At 48.0% G+C, this 15,678-nt stretch overlaps 1 protein-coding gene across 1 annotated transcript in view; it reads right to left on the bottom strand.

The window, feature by feature from the left end:
- Positions 1-5,443: 5,443 nt before the first annotated feature.
- LOC134346073 (uncharacterized) overlaps positions 5,444-15,678 on the bottom strand; it is a 95,797-nt gene continuing 85,562 nt past the window's right edge. The window contains exon 10 of the mRNA XM_063047376.1: positions 5,444-6,047. The gene's annotated coding sequence lies outside the window, so the exon portion shown is untranslated. The remainder of the gene's footprint in view (positions 6,048-15,678) is intronic.

Genomic DNA, 15,678 nt, shown 5'->3' with positions numbered 1-15,678 from the left:
TTGTCCGGGATTGGGTCTGCTAGTATGCTGTGTGGGTGCCCTGCTTAAATCTGCAATGTGTGTCTCTGTGGTTTATTTGCTGGTTATTGCTGCATGCGTGGTGGGTGCGGTTCTTGTTCGAGTTCAGGCTGGTATTGACGAGTTGGAGGTGGCACTCGGGGCTGTTTATGCTGTTGGGAGAGAGAGGAAACATTGGTCTGATTTGGAGGTAGGGTTTGCGAATAAATGTTCTAGCTCTGGCTGGCTCCGCCTGGCGTTTCGGATAGTGTCCACCCCAAGAGGGGCGGAGGCGTGTGAGACGTGGGCGGAGTGGATCTCTCAGTTGTTAGATGAGTGGCAGTGCTCAGTTGAGGGAGAGCGACAGGGATTGGTTGAAAGTTTGAGTAGGCGGGCTGGTGACGGTGTTGGAGTTGTCAGGTTCACTTACACCGTAGTGACAGCTGTCAGTTATTTGAAAGGCGGGGTGGAGTTTTCAGTGTGTCTTCTCTGGCTAGGAGGGCGGCTAAATTGCTTGCAGTGCCAGGGGGATCATTTCAGGGGATCAGTTGTTCAGCTGATCAGAGAGGCGTCGGGAAACTTAGTGGAGGCCCAATGGGGGAACGGCTTCGGGTCTCCGGGGAAGCACGTTCCCAGCAATGTCCTGATGAACTTCCGAAAGGAAAACACCCTATTGCTGAAGGCTTAGGGGGACCACGCCCCAGGGTGTCGTTACGGATAGAGGGAAGCGATGCTAAAGCCATCCGCGACCCCGGGGCGCAGGTCAAGTTGTTGTACAGTTCGTTTTACAACCGGTGTCTGAAGCATTTACCCTTGACAACCGCAAGGTCACCGGAGATTTTGGGTACTAGTGGCAGTAGTTTTCCAGAAAACGATGATTGGTTAATGACCCTGGAGTTCATGGGGGCATTGTCTGGGCACCCAGCGTGTCGAGTTGCTTCTGAGGACGTGTGTAGCAGCCTTGAGCCGGTACCGAATTTAAACGAGACCCAGCGGTGGTACGATCTGGGGAAAGTAGCTGAGGGTGAGACCCTCTTAGTAGACATTCCGAACTACCACGAGGGAGGGGAGTTGACCGCTGAAAACACCTCAGTGAGAGAGAGGTCGCGTCAACTGGACCCTGGTACTGTGGGAGATGAAGGGAGCATGTGTGTGGATTATGCGACGTGGTTTAATGTGCTGGATCTGAGGAGTGGATGTTCCCAGATCCCGAGGAGTGCGGCTGTTGAGCCGAAGACGGCCGTTGTTAGTTCGCTAGGATTATTCCGATCGGAAAAGATGCTCAAGGGCATATCCGGAGCCCCCGCATCCTTCCCGCGGGGCATGAGGAAGACCATGGGGGAAGTGAAGGTGTGTGGAGTTTTGGCGTATGTGGATGACCGTCGATAGCTTGGATTTGCCTGGGGGGACTATGAGGCGAGGCGAGTGGCTGAGCCCGGGCGACAGAAGCGAAGTGTCACATGTGGAGGAGTTTTTGGCCGGAGGAGTTTGGTGCTATGTGAGAAAAATGACCCGACATACCAGTTGAACTTCCCGGTGTTGGGACAGACGGTGGTGGACCGGGGGATGGAAACCCAGGTCGTCAATCTGAATGAGACACAGGGAAGAAAGGGGATTTGCACCGCTGAACTGAGTGCTCAGAAATGCCGGCCGGAGACTGAGTGCCGCACTTGTGGGACGACTATTGCAGACTTGGAATTCACGCTCGTCAACGTGGAGATGGTCAAGAACCCTGAGTCAGAACTGCGGAGGCTGTGGCGAGAGTTGAAGGAGTCCCCGAAGAAGCTGACGTCTCGACTGCAGGAGGCTGAAGGGGTAGCCCCGGCTAAATGTTTCAGTTTGGAGAAACTTAACCAGCAGCTACCAAGCGAGGGAATGAGGAAGGATACGGATTCGAAGGATGATGTGCTGGACATGTGGTACCTACTGCCTTTCGCTAACTTCCCCCTGATTGAGGACGAGACCTTTGGCTCTTCTCCCACTGAGTCAGGTGTAGTGGGCAGGGCTAGCTGTGGGCAGTCTGAGTTACGGCAGGATCAGGACGGAGGAGAGGCGGGCCCGGACACGGGACAGGGGGCTCCGAGCTGTAGTGGTGGCCTGAGTGAGAGAGGAGTTGGCAAGCAGGCCCGAGGTATCCCTAGTAGTGTCTGAGCCTTTTAGGTTTAGTTGAGGGGGTACGGAGGTCCCGGAGGGTTAAGAAGCTCCCAGATAGGTTGGCCTATGTAGCGCCCGTGGGTCGGGAGTAAGGTCCACTGTTTGGGGAGCACTGTCACTGTGTGTATCTGTGTATGTGTGTGTTGTGTGTCTGTAGGACTGGTTGGCGAGTTATTTAGAAATCATGAGGACATGACTTTATTTGGTGGGGGGAGAGTGTAGGGGTGTTTCGTCTCTTATGTTACTGCGGAGGCTAATTAAATGGCTTCTTTGTTATGTTATACTTGGGAATGCTTCTTTGTTATGTTAAACGCTGAGAAAGTTCTTGCGTTGGCAGTTTGTTTTGGATTGTCTACTGGTAAGAGGACAAATGAACCAATTGGGTTAGTTGTTATGCCTGTGGGGTGTCTGTAAGATATTGTATTCGCGGGGTTTGGGGGGAGAAGGCGGGAGAGAGAGACAGAGGATGGACGAGGTGCTGTGAATCCGCTAACGGGGTCGGACCCCGAGCGGGACGTTCGGCGAGGAGACGGAGACGGACTCGTGTGGAGCGTCTGGTCGACCACCTTTGTTGGTCCCAGGCGGCCGGTCGAGGTGGTCCGAGGGGTCACAGGGTGAAGAATGAAGGTTCTTGAGCTCCAACTGTCTGTGCACGAAGAGATTGAACTTTGATAAGCGTGGCGCCTTTGATTTTCCTTTTATATTTTATTCTCTATTAATTATATGGTTCCAGTAATATCTATAAACTGTAAATCATTTGATCGTATCTGGTGTATTGTCTGTTATTTGGGCGGGGTGGGGTACATCACACAGCATCCACACAAACTATTACCCAGTCTGGCGGGGCCGAGGGTTGTTTCCCTAGATGACAGCGAGCCGAGCGACCCTGAGGCTGGCCGGGGGGGGGGGGGGGCTACAATTATATACTACATATTAGCTTAATACTATGTATGATTTTGATAATGTCTATTTCACTTTGTTTGTAGTTATTGATATAAATATATTTGAGAAAATTCTCCTCATTTGTATATATGCTCTTTTCAAATTAATAAAAAGATTAATAAAGAAAGAAAGAAAGATCCAGAAATCTGAATCCCTGCCCCCGTTCCAATTCCTCAGCCACGCATTTATCTTCCACTTCATTCTATTCCTGTACTCACTGTCGAGTGGCACAGGCGGTAATCCCGAGATCACTACCTTTACGGTCCTGCTTCTCAACTTCTTTCCTAACTCCCTATAGTCTGTTTTCAGGACCCCCTCCCTTTTCCTACCTATGTCATTGGTACCGATATGTACCACAACCTCTGGCTGTTCGTCACACTTCAAGTTATCATGGACACTTACTTAAACCTTGGCCATTAACAATTTTGAATTAAATCCCAATGATTCAATGGAACCTCAGATTCAGTCTCTTAATTATTTGGTGTAGTTTTATTCTCCATTTCTTATTTCCTTGGCTTTCCTTCCTTCCCATATGTGCAGTGATTTTACTTTTACTGCACTGTACAGCTGCGATAAAATAATAAATTTCACGTCGTCTAAATCAGTGATAAAAGTCTTATTCTCATTCTGAATTAGTTTGGCACAGCATCCCAGGCCTGTTCCTGCACTTTATGCTGTTCTACCTACACCGTCAGCAGTAGAAACACGGGTAGTCGGGATTCCCCATTGAGTCACACAACAGCCTGACTTGGGAATACATCAGGCTTCCTTCATTGTCCGAAGGTCTCACCGGAGGAACTCCCTCCCAAGAGCATTGTGGGACAAGTCTTGCCAACAGGACCACCGTGGAAGCAGATGAGATTTGGGTAATACATTTTTACGTCTCAAAAATAATTTATAAATAAGAAATTACTGAGTGAAGAGAAATAACATTTTTGGATTAAATGGGTTTAGGGTCATGGGAGTTGTGAAGGGAGGAGGTAGGAAGAAATGAGATGCTGATGGAGTGTATTAAATGCAAGAGAACACTTAAGAATGAAATCAGAAGGGATAAAAGGCCGCATGAAATTGCCTTAGCAGACAAGGTGAAGGAGAATCCTAATGGATTCTACAGATACGTTAAGAGGAAAAAGATTGCAAGTGACAAAATTGGTCCTTTGGAAGATCAGAATGATATTTCATGTGTGGATCCAAAAGAGATGGGAGAGATCATAAACACATTTTTTTGCATCTGTATTTACTTAGGAGATGGGCACAGAATCTTTAAAGCAAGGCAAAACAACATCAACTTCATGGACTCTATACAGATTAAAGGAGGTGTTTGCTAGAGTGGATAAAAGGTGTACCCGTAGACCCTACAGGAAGCAAGTGCAGAAATTGCAGGGCCCTAGCAGATATATTTAACTCATCCCTAACGGCAAGACAGGTACCAGAGGATTGGAGGATAGCCAATGTTTTCGGCTGTATAACAAAGTCTCTAAATGTAATCCAAGAAATTATAGGCCAGTGAGCCTGACAGTAGTGAGAAAGTTACTGGAAGGTATTCTAAGGGACTGGATATACAAGTATTTGCATAGACATAGATTTAATAAGAATAGTCAGCATGGCTTTGTGCATAGTAGGTTATGTCTAACTAATTTTATAGAGTTTTTCAAAGAAGTCACCAGGGAAGTTGATGAAGACAAGGCAGTGGATGTTGTCTACATCGACTTTAGTAAGGCATTTGACAAGGTCCCACTGGAGAGGTTCAGTTGATTGACATTCGAGGTACTAAATTGGATTAGACACTAGCTTTGTGGGAGAAGCTGGAGAGTGGTAGAAGATAGTTGCCTCTCCGACTGGCGGGCTGTGACTAGTGGAGTTCTGCAGGGATAGGTGCTGAGTTTGTTGTTGTTTGTCATCCCTATCAATGATCTGGATGGCAATGTGGTTAACTGGATGAGCAATTTGCAGATGACACCAAGATTGGGGATGCAGTGGACAGCGAGGAAAGCTGTTGTGGCTTGCAGAGGGATCTGAATCAGCTGGAAAAATAAGCTGAAAAATGGCAGATTGAATTTAAAGGAGACAAGTATAAGGTTTTGCACTTCAGTAGGATCAACCAAGCAGGTCTTACACTGTGAATGGTAAGGCATCTGAAAATAAGCAGTGGGTTTGGCCACATCTGTTAGAGATGGCTGTTCATCATCAGCGCCACTGACTCCGAACATTTTCAGAGCTCAAGTCACCACCCTCACTTATACAGCGGTCACATTGCCCAATGACATGTCTACAGTTCAATGGAAGAAAGAATTGGACAATGAGACTGACAGAAGGTTAGTAGCATTTATGGAGCATTTTATTTGTTTATTTGATGGTCTGGATCCTCTCCTCGGCACTGGGGTTAGGGAGCTCTGGCTGAAGGCGGGACACCAGTACATAGCCACCTCAAACCTTGAAGTCACTCTTCAGCAAGGCCTTGATTGAAGATGGCTTGTCGTTCCAGCTGAGCGACATAGCTGCACCATTGCTCCCCCTTGAAGGCGATGAGTCACTGCACGGACAGTTTGAAGTCCTGGTACGGGATCCACACGCCTTGTGGGAAGAGATGAGGCTGTTGAAGCCGTCTTTCCTTAGACCACTGTTTCCTCAATGCTGTGGGTTTGTGTCTGAGTCCTTCGAAACCTCCTCACCAGCTGCATACAGCGAATCTTTCGATCAGCTCGCCCAGACACCCATGGTCTCCGAGTCCAAACACCACGAACTTCCCCTGGAAGTTTTCCTCTGTATACACCACCCTGTGCTGGCCATCAACTTAGATTGAGTGGCAGCACCGATGAAGATCTCAGTCGCAAGGATGGGTATATTGTCCACAAAGTCCTGGTCTTTTTTATAGTAAAGCTGGTGTCGTCATAAAGGCCGATTTTACTCATCTTGATACAGGGGAGAGAGCCATCCACGAGTTTACAGACGAACTGGCAAAGCAAGAGTTGTTTCTCAGGTTAAATTTCCTCAGTATTTGGTAACACACATAGAACACACTGCCAATAGCAGCCATCAGCCATAAGCACTTTTGAGGAGTGGTTGTTTTTGGGAGGGATCATACCTGAGATGTAAGGCCACTGATTTTAAGGTTGATGCTTTCGTTCGTGAGGCGTGGGTGATTTCCAGTTTGAGTAGCTGGGATATCAGGGTGGTGGTATGCTCCATCTACAGGATGAGGGAATTCGGACAGACTGCCGGTATTCCTGAGGACTCCATCTGCAGGGAGAACTGCCGCTGATCCTCAGGGCTATCGGAGCATCAGTGACCAGGGCTTCAGCAAGCTGCTCAGGTTCCACCCCAGATGCAGGCAGGCAGCTTTGGCTGACCAAAGGGGAACAGGTGAGGGAGCAGGCAGACAACACAGGGTTCTCCCGTGACGGTTTCCCTCAGCAAGAAGGATACCCTTTGGGATACTGCTGGGTAACATGAGGACAAAGCAACAACATATTGTGGTCAGTGATATTGCGGCTGGCCCTGAGGTTCAGTGGGGAAAGGGAATGTCAAGAAGGGTAACAGCGACGGGGGCGGGGGAGACAAGATATTCTGTAGCTGCACGAGACATGTCAGGACGATGCTCCCTGGATACATAGAACACAGAACATGAAATGATGTAGTGCTGGACTTCTATCCATCTCCAAAATCAATCTAACCCTCCCCTCCCTACAGTTTTCTTTCATCCATTTGCCTATCTAAGATTCTCTTAAATACCCCGAATGTATCTGTCTCTACTACCACCTGTAGCAGATCACTTCACATACCGACAACTCACTGTGTAAAACACTTACCTCCGACATCCCACCCCCTCCTGTTCTTCCCCCTAGTCACCTTAAGGTTATGCCCTTGTATTAGCTGTTTCCAACCTGGGAAAACATCACAGGCTGCCTGCATGATCTATACCTCTTGTCATCTTGTGCACCTCTATCAAGTCAGCTCCCATCCTCCTTTACTACAGAGAGAAAAGCCCTAGCTCGTTCAACCCTCCTTCATAGGACATGTGTCTTAATCCGTGCGGTGGCTGGTAAATCTCTGCTGCACCCTCTTTAAACTCTCCACATCCTTCCTATATTGAGGTACCCGGAGCAGAACACAATATTCCAACTGCAGCCTAACCAGGTTTTTATAGAGCTGCAACCTTACCTCACAGCTCTTCAACACAGTCCTAAAACTAACAAAAACCAACATGCATATGCCTTCAATGGTTCCATTTAATATCAGAGAATGCATTCAGTTTACAACCTGAAACACACTTTCTTAATAACCCTATCAATTTTTGAGGCAAAACTGAGGGAGCTATTGACGTGCACCCCAAGAGGTTCAACACTATCATGGATCCTGCCCTTAACCATGTACTCTGTCTTCAAATTTGACCTTCCAAAAGGCTGGTGTGTGCACTGAGATCTTTAACCTCTTGCTTTGGCAGAGTGGGGTACCCACCTGCGTCAATTATACCAGTGCCCAAGAAGAAAAGAGGTGAATATCACCCAGTAGCACCTACATCCACGGCTTAAGAGTGGTGAGTGGGTGGAATAGGCTGCCGGTGATGGTGGTGAGTGGGTGGAATAGGCTGCCGGTGACGGTGGTGAGTGCGTGGAATGGGCTGCCGGCGACGGAGGTGAGTGCGTGGAATAGGCTGCCGGTGAAAGTAGTGAGTGTGTGGAATGGGCTGCCGGTGACGGTGGTGAGTGGGTGGAATAGGCTGCCGGTGACGGTGGTGAGTGGGTGGAATGGGCTGCCGGTGACGGTGGTGAGTGGGTGGAACAGGCTGCCGGTGACGGTGGTGAGTGCGTGGAATGGGCTGCCGGCGACGGTGGTGAGTGGGTGGAATAGGCTGCCGGTGACGGTGGTGAGTGGGTGGAATAGGCTGCCGGTGACGGTGGTGCGTGGAATGGGCTGCCGGTGACGGTGGTGAGTGCGTGGAATGGGCTGCCGGTGACGGTGGTGAGTGGGTGGAATAGGCTGCCGGTGACGGTGGTGAGTGGGTGGAATAGGCTGCCGGTGACGGTGGTGAGTGGGTGGAATGGGCTGCCGGCGACGGAGGTGAGTGGGTGGAATGGGCTGCCGGTGACGGTGGTGAGTGGGTGGAACAGGCTGCCGGTGACGGTGGTGAGTGCGTGGAATGGGCTGCCGGCGACGGTGGTGAGTGGGTGGAATAGGCTGCCGGTGACGGTGGTGCGTGGAATGGGCTGCCGGTGACGGTGGTGAGTGCGTGGAATGGGCTGCCGGTGACGGTGGTGAGTGGGTGGAATAGGCTGCCGGTGACGGTGGTGAGTGGGTGGAATAGGCTGTCGGTGACGGTGGTGAGTGGGTGGAATGGGCTGCCGGCGACGGAGGTGAGTGCGTGGAATAGGCTGCCGGTGAAAGTGGTGAGTGTGTGGAATGGGCTGCCGGTGACGGTGGTGAGTGGGTGGAATGGGCTGCCGGTGATGGAGGTGAGTGGGTGGAACAGGCTGCCGGTGACGGTGGTGAGTGCGTGGAATGGGCTGCCGGCGACGGTGGTGAGTGGGTGGAACAGGCTGCCGGTGACAGTGGTGAGTGGGTGGAATAGGCTGCCGGTGACGGTGGTGCGTGGAATGGGCTGCCGGTGACAGTGGTGAGTGCGTGGAATGGGCTGCCGGTGACGGTGGTGAGTGCGTGGAATAGGCTGCCGGTGACGGTGGTGAGTGCGTGGAATGGGCTGCCGGTGACGGTGGTGAGTGCGTGGAATAGGCTGCCGGTGACGGTGGTGAGTGCGTGGAATGGGCTGCCGGCGACGGTGGTGAGTGCGTGGAATGGGCTGCCGGCGACGGTGGTGAGTGCATGGAATGGGCTGCCGGCGACGGTGGTGAGTGCGTGGAATGGGCTGCCGGCAACGGTGGTGGAGGCGGATACGAGAGGGTCTTTTAAGAGACTCCTGGATAGGGACATGGAGCTTAGAAAAATAGTGGGCTATAGGTAATCCTAGGTAATTTCTAAAGTAAGGACATGCTCGGCACAGCATTGGGAGCCGAATGGCCTGAATTGTGCTGTAGGCTTTCTATGTATCTATGTTTCTAAGTTGATAAAGGGTAAAAGAGAGTTGAGGGTAGATATAGGACCAATAGAAAATGACGCTGGAGATATTATAATGAGAAACGCAAAGATGGCAGAGGAACTGAATGCGTGTTTTGCATCAGTCTTCACAGTGGAAGACATCTGCAGTATATCCAACATTCAAGAGTGTCAGGGAAGTGAGGTTTGTGCAGTGAAAATTACGACTGAGAAGGTGCTCAGGAAGCTTAATGGTCGGAGGGTGGATAAATCTCCTGGACCTGATGGAATGCACCCTTGGGTTCTGAAGGAAGCACCTGTAGCTGGAGAGATTGCGGAGGCATTAATAATGATCTTTCAAGAATTAATAGATTCTGGCATTGTACTGGATGACTGGAAAATTACAAATTTTACTCTGTGATTTAAGAAGGGTGGGAGGCAGCAGAAAGGAAACTACAGACCCATCAGCCTGACATATGTAGTTGGGAAGTTGTTGGAATCGGTTGTTAGGGATGAGATTACGGGGCACCTGGAGCCACATGACAAGATAGGTCAAAGCCAGCCAGCATGGTTTCCCGAAAGGAAAATCCTGCCTGACAAACCTACTGCAATTTTTTGAGGGAATTACAAGCAGGGTAGACAAAGGAGATGCAGTAGATGTGGTTTATTTGGATTTTCAGAAGGCCTTTGACAAGGTGCCACACATGAGGCTGCTTAGCAAGATAAGAGCCCATGGAATTACAGGGGAGTTACTAGCCTGGATAGAGCATTGGCTGAGACACAGAAAACGGAGAGTGGGAATAAAGGGATCCCAGTCTGGCTGGCTGCCGGTTACCAGTGGAGTTCCACAGGGGATGGTGTTGGGACTGCTGCTTTTTACGATGTATGTCAGTGATTTAGACTATGGGATTAATGGATTTGTGTCTAAATTTGCCGATGATACAAAGATAGGTGGAGGAGTGGGCAGTATTGAGGAAACTGAGAGACTTAGATAGTTTCGGGGAATGGGCAAAGAAGTGGCAAATGAAATACAGTGTTGGAAAGTGTCTGGTCATGCACTTTGGTAGAAGAAATAAACGGGCAGGCTATTATTTAGATGAGGAGAGAATTCAAAATGCAGAGATGCAAAGGGACTTGGGAGCCCTAAAGGCTAACCTCTAGGTTGAGTTGGTGGTGAAGAAGGCAAATGCAATGTTGGCATTCATTTCTAGAGGTATAGAATATAAGAGCAGGGATGTGATGTTGTGGCTCTATAAGACACTTGTAAGACCACACTTGAAGTATTGTGTACAGTTTTGGGCTCCTTATTTTAGAAAGGATATACTAACATTGGAGAGGGTTCAGAGAAGATTCATGAGGATAATTCCAGGAATGAAAGGGTTACTGTATGAGGAATGTCTGGCAGCTCTTGGGCTGTATTCCCTGGAATTCAGGAGAATGGGGGGGATCACATTGAAACATTCTGAATGTTAGAAGGCCTGAACAGATTAGATATGGCAAAGTTATTTCCCATGGTAAGGAAGTCTAGGACAAGAGGGCACGACTTCAGGATTGAAGACGTCAATTTAAAACAGAGATGCGGAAAAATGACTTTTGTCAGAGGGTGGTAAATCTGTGGAATTTGTTGCCCCGAGCGGCTGTTGAGGCCAAGTCATTGGGTGTATTTAAGCAGAGATTGATAGGTTCTTGATTAGCCAGGGCATCAAAGGGTGAAGGCAGGGGAGTGGGGATGACTGGAAGAATTGGATCAGCCCATGATTGAATGGTGGAGCAGACTTGATGGGCCGAATGGCCTACTCCTGCTCCTGCATCTTATGGTCTTAAGGTGGATGACCTTGTTACAGGATTACAGATTGTCAGGTATGATGTTGTGGCCATCACTGAATCGTGGCTGAAGGATGGTTGTAGTTGGGAGCTGAATGTCCAAGGTTACACATTGTATTTGAGAGATAGGAAGGTAGGCAGAGGGGGTGGTGTGGCTCTGCTGCTAAAGATTGGCAGCAAATCAGGAAGAGGTGTAACATAGGACTGGAAGATGTTGAATCCTTGTGGGTGGAGTTAAGAAACTGCAAGGGTAAAAGGACCCTGATGGCAGTTATATACAGGCCTCCCAACAGTAGCTGGGATGTGGACCACAGATTACAACTGGAAATAAAAAAGGCGTGTCTAAAGGGCAATGTTATGAAAATCAGCATGTACATTGATTGGGAAAATCAGGTTGGAAATACTGTAAATCTCTAGAGAGTGAGTTTGCTGAATGTCTATGGGATGGCTTTTTAGAGCAGTTTGTTGTTGAGCCTACTAGGGGATCAGCTATACTGGATTGGGTGTTATGTAATGAACCAGAGGCGATGAGGGAGCTTAAGGTAAAAGAACCCTTAGGAACCAGTGATCACAATATGATTGAGTTCCACTTGAAATTTGATAGGGAGAAATTAGTCTGATGTAGCAGTACTTCAGCGGAGTAAAGGAAATTACAGTGGCATGAGAGAGGAGTTGGCCAAACTAAATTGGAAGGAGATGCTGGCAGGCATGTCAGCAGAGCAGCAATGGTGTGTGTATATTGGAAAAGTGAGGAAGGTGCAGAACAGATGTATTTCAAAGTAGTACAACCACGGCTGACAAGGGAAGTCAAAAGACTAAAAAGCAAAAGAGAGGGTATACAAAAAAGCAAAAATTAGTTAAAAGCCAGAGGAAGATGGAGGATTGGGAAGCTTTTTAAAACCCTACAGAGAGCAACTAAAAGAATTATTGGGAGGGAAGAAATGAAATATGAAAGCAAGCTAGCAAACAATATCAAAATGGATAGTAAAAGCTTTTTCCAAGTATGTAAAACATAAAAGAGAGATGAGAGTGGATATAGGATCACTAGAAAATGAGACTGCAGAAATAATAATGAGGGACAAGGTGATGAAAGATGAACTAAATGAGTATTTTGCACCAGTCTTCACTGTGGAAGACACAAGCAGTGTGCCAGTTGTTGAAGAGCGTGAGGGAAGAGAAGTCAGTGGAGAAGGTGCTCAAAAACTTAAGGGTACATAAGTCACTCAGACCAGATGAACTGCACCCCAGGGTTCTGAAAGAGGCAGCAGTAGAAATTGTGAAGGCATTAGTAATGATCTTTCAAAAATCACTGGACTCTGGCATGGTGCCAGGCGACTGGATAATTGCAAATATCATTCCACTCTCTAAGAAGGGAGGAAGGTAGCAGAAAGGAAATCATAGACCGGTTAGCCTGATCTCAGTGGTTGGGAAGATGTTAGATTCAATTGTAAAGGACAAGATAATAGAGTACTTGGTGACACAGGCCAAGATAAGACAAAGTCAGCATGGTTTCCATCAGGGAAAATCTTGCCTGATGAACCTGTTGGAATTCTTTGAGGTGATTTCATGTAGGATAGACAAAGGGGATGCAGTGGATGTTGTATATTTGGACTTTCAGAAGGCAAAGTGCCACACATGAGGCTGCTTACCAAATTAAGAGCCCATGGTATTACAGGAAAGTTACTGGCATGGTTAGAGCATTGGCTGATTGGTAGGAGGCAGCGAATGGGAATAAAAGGATCCTTGTCTGATTGGCTGCCAGTGACTAGCAGTGTTTAGCTGGGGTCAGTGTTGGGACCACTTCTTTTTATGCTGTATAACAATGATGGAATAGATGGCTTTGTTGCCAAGTTTGCAGATGATACAAAGATTGGTGGAGGCGCAGGTAGTGTTGAGGAAACAGGAAGACTGCAGAAGGACTTGGACAGATTAGGAGAATGGGCAAGAAAGTGGTAAATGAAATACAATGTTGGAAAATGCATGGTCATGCACTTTGGTAGTAGAAAAAATGATCAGACTATTCTAAACAAGGAGAAGATCCAAAAATCTGAGATGCAAATGGACTTGGGAGTCATTGTGGAGAACAGACTAAAGGTCAATTTGCAGGTACAGTTGGTGGTGAGGAAGGCAAATGCAATGTTAGCATCAATTTCAAGAGGTCTCGAATACAAGAGGAAAGATGTGATACTGAGGATTTATAAGGCACTGGTGAGGCCTCACCTTGAGTTGTGAACAGTTTTGGGCTCCTCATCTAAGAAAAGATGTGCTGGCATTGGTGAGGGTTCAGAGGAGGTTCTCAAGGATGATTGCGGGAATGAAAGGGTTATACGAGGAATGTTTGATACCTCTCGGTCTGTAATCCCTGGAATTTAGAAGGATGAGGGGAAACTCATTAAAACCTTTCAAATATTGGAGGCTTAGACAGAGTAGATGTGGAAAGGATGTTTCCCCTGGTAGTGGGAGTCCAGGACAAGATGGCACAGCCTCAGGATAGAATAGCATCCATTTAAAACAGAGATGTGGAGAAATTTCTTTCCCCAGAGTGGTGAATTTGTGGAATTTGTTACCACAGGCAGCTGTGGAGGGCAGATGATTGGGTGTATTTAAGGCAGAGCTTGATAGGTTCTTGATTGCTCACAGCATCAAAGATTACGGAGAGAAGGCCAAGGAGTGGGGCTGAGGAGAGAAAAAGAATCAGCCATTAATCCTTTGGGTCTTTTTTACACTTCTGTCTTTGTAAGTGTCCTGAATAGTGGGAAGTTCCCATCTACAGATGCGCTGGGCTGTCCGCACCACTCTCTGCAGAGTTCTGCGATCGAGGGAGGTACAGTTCCCATACCAGGCAGTGATGCAGCCAGTCAGGATGCTCTCAGTTGTGCCCTTGTAGAAAGTTCTTAGAATCTGGGGGCCTATACCAAACTTCCTCAACTGTCTGAGGTTGAATTCTGTTCTCTTTCCTGTAATTCCATGGGCTCTTAACTTGTTAAGCAGCCTCATGTGTGGCACCTTGTCAAAATCCTTCTTAAAAATATACTCTTCTCGGGCTTCCAGATGGGTACAGGTATTGATTTTAACTAACGTTTTGATGATAAACTCTGCCATCTTCATCAGGGTTAAAATCGATACCTGTAACCCAGCTGGAAGCCGGAGGAATTTATTCACTGGAACCCTTCTCCTTCTGAAAAACCAAGTGCAATATCCACCAATTTTTCTTTGTCTATCTTGCTGACTATTACTTCAAAGAATTCCAACAGACTTGCCAGACAAGATTTTCCCTCAAAACCGTGCTGACTACGGTTTATTTTATCATGCGCCTCCTAGTACCCTGAAAACACATCCTTAACATCTTTCCAACCACTGAAGTCAAACTAACTGGCCTTTCATTTTCTTTCATATGTGTCTCCCTTCTTGAAGAGTGCAGTGGCATTTGCAAATTTTCCAGTCCTCTGGAATCCTGGCAGAATCAATTATATTCTTGTATATCAATGATTTAGATGATGGAATAGATGGCTTTGTTGCCAAATTTGTAGATGATACTCCCAGGTATAATCTTTTTATCAGTGGACACCATGGTCACTACGTACTGGTTGGACTGAAATGTCTGTATCCGTTCTGTTCTGCCATAAGACCTGACTACTTCAGTATTGTTTGCTCACCTACTTCTAACCCCATGTACTTTTTATACACAAAGCAAGGTCAGCATCTTGCAGTGTCAAGTGTCAGTACCTATGAATTCTATCTGTTCATTTTTGTAACACACACACAATGCTGGGGGAGCTCAGCAGACCAGGCAGCACCTATGGAAAAAAGTAGAGCTGAGGTTTCGGGTCGGGACCCTCTGGCAGGGCTGAAGAAATAAAAAGATGAGGAGTAGATTTAAAAGGTAGGGGAGGGGAGAGAGAAACACAAAGTGATGGGTGAAACTGGGAGGGGGTGAATTCCTGAGGACCAATCAACGTCGGGAGCAGAGTACTGCGAATTAAATAAAAGTACAGAGGTCGCCAGCGGTGAGAGTAGGAGCTTCAGGCTTTAACGAGAAGAGCCTTCAACGAGACGAGGCTGAGGCCAAAGAAACAGGTAAGAGGATTTGGTCTTGGTTGCCCGTCATACAGTGCAGGCAGGATGGCAGATATAACTCCTCCTGTAGGATGTGGGGATTCATGGAAGCTGATGGTCTCCCTGATGACTACACCTGCGGGACGTGCAGCCAACTCCAGCTCATGAAAGACCACATTAAGTAGCTGCAGCTGGAGTTGGATTAATTTAGGATCATCTGGGAGGCAGAGCAATTGATAAATATGATTTTTGAGCAGGTGGGCAGAATTCAGTGAGTAGATGGTTGAACACCGAGGGAGGTAAAGGGAGAAGGAAGTCAGTACTGGGCCCCCTGTGGCCATTCCCCTCAACCACAGGGAACCCCTTTGGATACTGCTGAGGGGAGCGGGGTGACCTATCTGAGCAAGGCAGCAGCAGCAGCCAGACCAACATCACTGTGGTCGGTTCTGAGCCTCAGAAGGGTAGGCGGAAGTCAGGTGGACCAATAGTCACAGGGGACTCGATAGTTAGGGGGAGAGATAGGAGATTCTGTGGCAGCAGAAGAGACACCAGGATGGTGTGTTGCCTCCTGGATGCTCGGGTCCGGGATGTCTCTGTGTGGTTACAGAATATTCCTGAAGGGGAGGGTGAGCAGCCAGAGGTCATGGTACATGTTGGCACCAATGATGTAGGCAG

This window comes from Mobula hypostoma, chromosome 5 (assembly GCF_963921235.1).
Source record: "Mobula hypostoma chromosome 5, sMobHyp1.1, whole genome shotgun sequence".
In the NCBI taxonomy this organism is placed as follows: domain Eukaryota; kingdom Metazoa; phylum Chordata; class Chondrichthyes; order Myliobatiformes; family Myliobatidae; genus Mobula; species Mobula hypostoma.
This window is presented reverse-complemented; position numbering and strand designations above follow the sequence as displayed.